Consider the following 6,585-nt stretch of genomic DNA (forward strand, 5'->3'; position numbering starts at 1 on the left):
AAAATAAATGATTTTTCAAATCAAATACACTCATAAAATGATTTTTCAAATCAAATATTAATTTTATTTTCAATAAAATAAACTTGAGAAAATAAATTCAAAATAAATGAATTAAAACCTTTAATTTAAACATCATTTAAATTAAATAAGAATTAGAACGTTTAAATTAAATATCATTAATAAAACGCTTCATCGACGACGCCCATTCTATATCGTAAAACGAACTCCAAAAAAATGACAATTCCAATAGCAAATACATGTTGTCCTATCATCATCGGGTGTTTTGACGGGATTTCTATGAATGCCAATATCGACAGATATGGGTATCTACAAAAGGCTTGGTCATTGGGTTGATTGTAGTAAGGTCTTTGAGTAGGATTTCTCATTGGAGGTGGTGTGTATGTGGGTTGAGGGTTTTGGACATTTTGGCTCTTGTATGAGAGATTTGGATGGAATTTGGTATTCTCATTATAGTAGTTGGAGTAAGGGGTGCCATTCTTGTATGCTTGGAAAACATTCACTTGTTCATTTGTTCCCCTACATTCATTTTGATCATGTCCCAAGGTTCCACAACTTTCACATACTCCATTTGGGATTGAGGATGATGCCATCATAGCATTGACATGTTGTTTGGGTGATTTGGAAGCTTCATCAAGCTTAGCTATAGCCTTCTCAAACTTCAAGTTGATAGTGTCGAGGTGAGCACTTAGTTGAGCACCCAATTGTGTGATGGAATCTACCTCATGCTTTCCTCCTCTAGTGGCCTTTCGAGGCCTACTATATTGGGAATTATGAACCGTCATCTCTTCAATTTTGGCCCATGTTTGGTTGTCATCAACTTCGGTGAACCTCTCATTGGATCCCATATTAAGCACATTTCATGAGTCTTCATATAAGCCGTTCCAAAACTATTGAACAAGGAACCACTCACTAAGTCCATGGTGTGGACAAGAACGACAAGTATCCTTAAATCTCTCACATGCTTCATATAATGATTCCTCATCCCTTTGCTTGAACCTGGTGATTTGGGCTCTCAACATGTTAGTCTTCTCCGGAGGATAGAACTTCTTGTAGAAGGCAAGTCCTAACTTCTTCCATGAATCAATACCAATGGAAGCCTTGTCTAGGATCTTCAACCATTGTTTTGCGGTACCGATCAAGGAAAATGAAACAACACCCATCGAATTTGATCTTGGGTTACTCCGGTTTGAGAGATAGCATCACAATAGTCACAAAAAGTTTCCATGTGTAGATGAGGATCTTCATTAGGTATCCCTCCAAATTGGCTTCTCTCAACTAGTTGTATGAATGCGAATTTGGCAATGAAATTACCGGTTAAGTGAGGTGGTGTTGGAGTACCATTTGGTAGGTTCTCCTCGGTAGGCACGGAATGAGATGAAACTTTAGGCATTGTGGGTTGATTTTATGGTTGGTTTTGAAATGGGTTCTCCTCTCCTTCTCTTGCAAAAGGGTTGGTAAACACAACACTATCCGATTGGATAACACCGACGTCCACAAGTTCTCCAATACCCAAACTTGTTGAAGCCTCTCTAGCGGTTCTTCTAAGATTGGTCAAAGTTCTTTCCATTTCGGGATCAATAGGTAAAGGTCTACCTTGTGATCTCCTAGACATGCAAAAAGCAAATAACTAGAAAATAATTAAAACTACCTTGAGGAGTTTGACTTCCCCAAGGTTAAGAAAGACACAACTAAAAACAACAAAAGACAACAATTCAATTGAACACCGTCCCCGGCAACGGCGCCATTTTTGGTGCGGTTCGAAACTTTGTCGTCTAAGCCAACCAACCAAAACAATATTTATAACTAAACAAACTACTCTTAGTAGAGTGGTAAGTAAAGGTCGGATCCCAAAGGACGGGTATTGAATTAAGTTATCGATTGTAGAAAGCTATGTCTTAGGTTTGTCACAAATTGGGATGAGATATGGGGTATCAAACTACACTATTATAACAATGAAATATAAAGAAAGCAAAACAAACAACTAAAGTGAGGGTTTGTAAACAATAGATTAAGGTACTAGGGTGTCATGGGTTCATAGGGGATTCATGGTGGTGATCATATAAACATGTTTTCATAGTTGCAAGCAATTATTGTTGTAGAGGAACCGAGTTAGTTTATGTCTTACAGTTCATAGGAAGATTTGGGTCCCGGAGCCGAGTCGTCTAGACTGTACAACACCTACAAGTCGACTTACTTTCTTCCTATTCACTTCTATTCATGGTCTAACGAGACTCGAGTTAGTTTATATCTTACAAGTCTTGTTGAATAGATAAAAGATGGGTAATAAATGCAAGGTTTCATAGTCTAGCATTTCATCAAGCATAACATGTGCATAGGCTAACACTACAACAAGCAAGCAATCTTATGATAACATATTAGATTAAGTATGGATCTACCCCCATGTTATAGTTCCCCTAATCCCCCATTAACCCTAGCTAGGTGACTACTCACTCATGACTATGGTAAACATGCTAATGAAGGTGTCAATTATATTAGCAAAGTTAAACATGGTGAATGAGTAAATAAATAAGTAAGGGTAAAGAGGATTATACCAAATTGAGGATGATTCAAATAATAAGCTAAGAATAATAGAAGGACACTTGATGAATGATGAAGAGTTGTCAAGTCTTCAATAAACCCAAATAATCTTCAAATTACCCAAACTAGAACTATGAACAATTGAAGGATTAAAGAGAAATTAAGATTTGATTAATATTGGATTAAGATATTACAACTTGATAAACTTGATTAATGCTAAATTCTAACTAGCTCAACTTCTTCTAAAACTCCTTATTTAATCCCCTAAAACAATGGGGTATTTATACTAAGTACAAGTATTAGGGTAACTAAGGGCTTAAATGACGATTAAGTCCCTAAGAAGATGATTAGTGCTTTGCAAGTCCTAGAGATAGCCGCCCGGATTGTGGAATGAAGCAAACTCGCTCTACCGAAGGATCCGCTCGACCTGAGGTTAAGTCGCTCGGATTGAGCCTTGAGGCGCCCGACTTGGGCTCGGGACGCTCGGATTGTGGGCTGAGACGCCCGGATCAGTGCTTTAGATGCCCGGATCTTTTGCTCAGCTCTTCTTCTTCTTTGACTGCCCAAGGATACATGGGGATCGTGGGTAGGTCGTGGGGCTCCTCATCATTGCCCATTTCTACTTCATTTATTCACTTAGGCCTTTAGTAATGGTCTCCTCTTTGATGCTTGGTCATTAGATGGAATCCATTTAGCTCTACTTTGCTCCATAAGTGCAAGGTTATCAATCCTCTCCAACCAAGGACACAAAACCTCAAAGAATATGCAAAGTAGGGAACTAAAGATAAGAAATGACCCTAAATAGCACTAGAAAACATGGGAACGAAGCTAGTTCGGGGACTAAATGTGCACAAATATGAGTCACGTCAGATGGTAAGATAGAACAACTGACCACTTCTTATCCATAGGATCGGTAACATAAAACACTTGTTTGCTTGTGACGCTAATATAAAAGGATCGTCCTTGTTTCCAACCTTGTCAAAATTTACTAATGTGAATCTTAAATCATCCTTTCTAACACCATTGTTGTTGTCAACCCACTTGCACCGAAATAGAGGTATCTCAAAATTCATGTAGTCTAAAACCAATATCTCTTGAATAACATCATAATATTGTATTGTACCCAAAATGTGATTTTTATCCTTTGAACTAGCAAAGTATATTGCCTCAGAATCTACGCAAACTTCACTGTTTTGCATTGTGCTCGCCTCATCTTGAATGCGGGTGTAGAAAGTGTACCCGTTGATCGCATACCCGCTATAAAAAGTTGCACGAGCATCAGGACCGAAAGCGAGATGTCGTAGGCTGGTTGAGCAATCATCAATTGGGTTGTCATCATCGTAAATAGTATCCTTAAACTAGTCACTAAATTGCTTATAATGCTCATTTGCATACCACCTTTCGTTCTTAGGAGGGTGTTTTCCCTTAAGGTAACTCTGGTTTTCCATACTGTAAGGCTGGACATGATCATCGTTAAAAAGAACGTATGTATGAGCTCTATGTCACATGTCAGATAACATATCCTTAGAAACACGACTCCTTACACCTTTTACATTCATCCAATCACTATGACGACTCATAGGAGCTCTAATTAACTCATCCAAGGAGAGGTACGCGTAACAATACGAAAGAGCTTCATCGATAATTGCTCGCTCAGCAATACACCCCTCTGGACGATACCTATTAGATGTGTAATCCTTGTAAACTTTCATCAATCGTTCGAATGGGTACTGATATCTCAAATACACTGGCCCGAGATACAAAACCTCCCGGGCTAGGTGGACAGTCAAATGAACCATGATAGCAAAATATGAGGGAGGAAAATACATTTCAAACTGACAAAAACTGGTGACGAGGATGTCCTGCAAAGTTTCCGCTTTATCGGGATCAATGACTTTACTGTTGATTGATTTTAAGAAATAACAATATCTAATTATAGCATGTCGAACCTTTGGAGATAGAATGGAACGAACGGCCACAGCTAGTAGTTGTTGCATCAATGTATGATAGTCGTGTGACTTTAAACCAGTAAGTTTTAGATCCTGCAACGAAACAAGGCTAATATTAGACGAATAGCCCTCTGGCACCTTAATACCATGCAAGCATTCGCAAAACTCTTTTTTCTCCTTTTTTGAAAGAGTAAGAGCTGCAGGCGGCAAAAAAGTCCGATTTCCTTTTGTTTTAGCTGCCAGCTCGGGCCTAATACCCATCTCAACCATATCATTCCTAGTTGCCTTGTTGTCTTTTCTCCTAGCCGGAACATTTAGCAGAGTATTGATTATATTATCACAAACGTTCTTTTCAATGTGCATAAAATCTAGGCAATGTCTAACCGGGAGGTCACGCCAGTACGGAAGTTTGGTAAAAAATATGATTTTATTTATAACCACGAGTAAACAACTTATGTCCCTTCTTCCCATAGATTATATCAATATCTTTCACTTTCTCATACACTACATGACCATTCAAAATCTGAGAACTCCCACGTTGCTCAGGACACCCATTAAATGCCTTGTGAAGCTTATGATAATGATGATCAGGGCATAACCATCGACAATTTCCCCTGTACACATGCTTGCGAGAATGCTTCAAATATTCTGATTCAACATCCACCCCCCCCCCCCCCCCCCCCACACAATGGGCAAGCCTCTTTCCCATGTACAGTATGTCCAGAAAGATTGTCGTACGCCGGAAAGTCAGTTATTGTACACAATAACATAGCTCTCAGATTGAAACTTTCCTTCTTATAACCATCAAACACTGGTATCCCTCTTTCCCACAGAATCTTCAGATCATCTAGAAGTGGTTCCAAACACACATCTATGTCATTTCCAGGTTGTCGAGGGCCAGATATCAACAAAGACAACATCAGATACTTCTGTTTCATGCAAACCCATGGGGGCAAATTATAGATGGCCAACACAATTGGCCAAGTACTGTGTTGGGTACTCATGTTTCCATAAGGGTTCATTCCATCTGTGGAGAGCGCTAGACGCAAGTTCCTTGCTTCTTGGGCGAAGTCAGGATATTTAGCGTCAAACTCTTTCCACTGTTGACCATCCGCTGGGTGTCTTAACTTTCCATCTTCAAACCTTCCACTATTATGCCAAGTCAACATTCTTGCATCTTGTTCATTCAAATAAATCCTTATGAATCTTGGTATTATTGGAAAATACCACAACACCTTAGCTGGGATCCCTTCCTTAGTCTTATAACGCCATACAGAGCAGCGCGGACAATATTATAATTTCTCATAATCTTTACCGTACAATATGCAGTCATTGGGACAAGCATGTATTTTCTCATATTCCATGCCCAATTCTCTAATCATTTTTTTAGCCTCATATGTCCGACTCGAAGAACATTACCGTCAGGAAGCATGTCACATAGCAAAGCTAGAAGATCCATAAAATTCTTATCACTCCACCCATTTGCCCCCTTCAAGTTATATAACTTTACCACCGCGGACAATTTGGTATACTTCTTACAACCAGTAAATAAAGGCATTTCAGATTGACTCAACTTCTCAATTAAATCATCAGCATTTATTTCTCCATCACCGGTAGCTTCAAAATTATCGAATCCATCATCTTCAGCAAACTTCTCACCTAAAACAACTTCAGGTGTAGGTGAACGATTGTTTACACATACATCATATGCCCCATCCCCTATATCTAAACCAACAGCTTCAGGTGTATGATTATTTACCTCTACATCAGATTCCCCATCATCATCCTCTAATTCTCCATGAAAAATTCAAAGCCTATAATCTCTACTGAAACTATTTTTTTCTAAGTGTATTTTGACATCTGGGATAGGAAAAACCCTAATATTACCACATCTATTACAAGGGCAGGGGATTGATGAGTGGAGATAAAAATTTTCACTAACGAAATTGTAAAATTCAGCAATTGCATCATTATAAATGGCATCACCAATTTCACCATCAATCATCCAAGTACGACTCCATATATAAGCCAGTAGCTATGAAAATGAGATTACCTTTTTTAAGCTATAAAGATTAAT

General features: G+C 38.7%; 1 non-coding gene across 1 annotated transcript; it reads left to right on the forward strand.

The window, feature by feature from the left end:
- Positions 1–933: 933 nt before the first annotated feature.
- LOC141609700 (small nucleolar RNA R71) lies at positions 934–1,040 on the forward strand. Its single transcript, XR_012527619.1, has one exon. It is a non-coding gene; the product is annotated as a small nucleolar RNA R71 (small nucleolar RNA).
- The last annotated feature ends 5,545 nt before the right edge of the window (positions 1,041–6,585 follow it).

This window comes from Silene latifolia, chromosome 10 (genome assembly GCF_048544455.1).
Source record: "Silene latifolia isolate original U9 population chromosome 10, ASM4854445v1, whole genome shotgun sequence".
Classification (NCBI taxonomy): Eukaryota; Viridiplantae; Streptophyta; class Magnoliopsida; order Caryophyllales; family Caryophyllaceae; genus Silene; species Silene latifolia.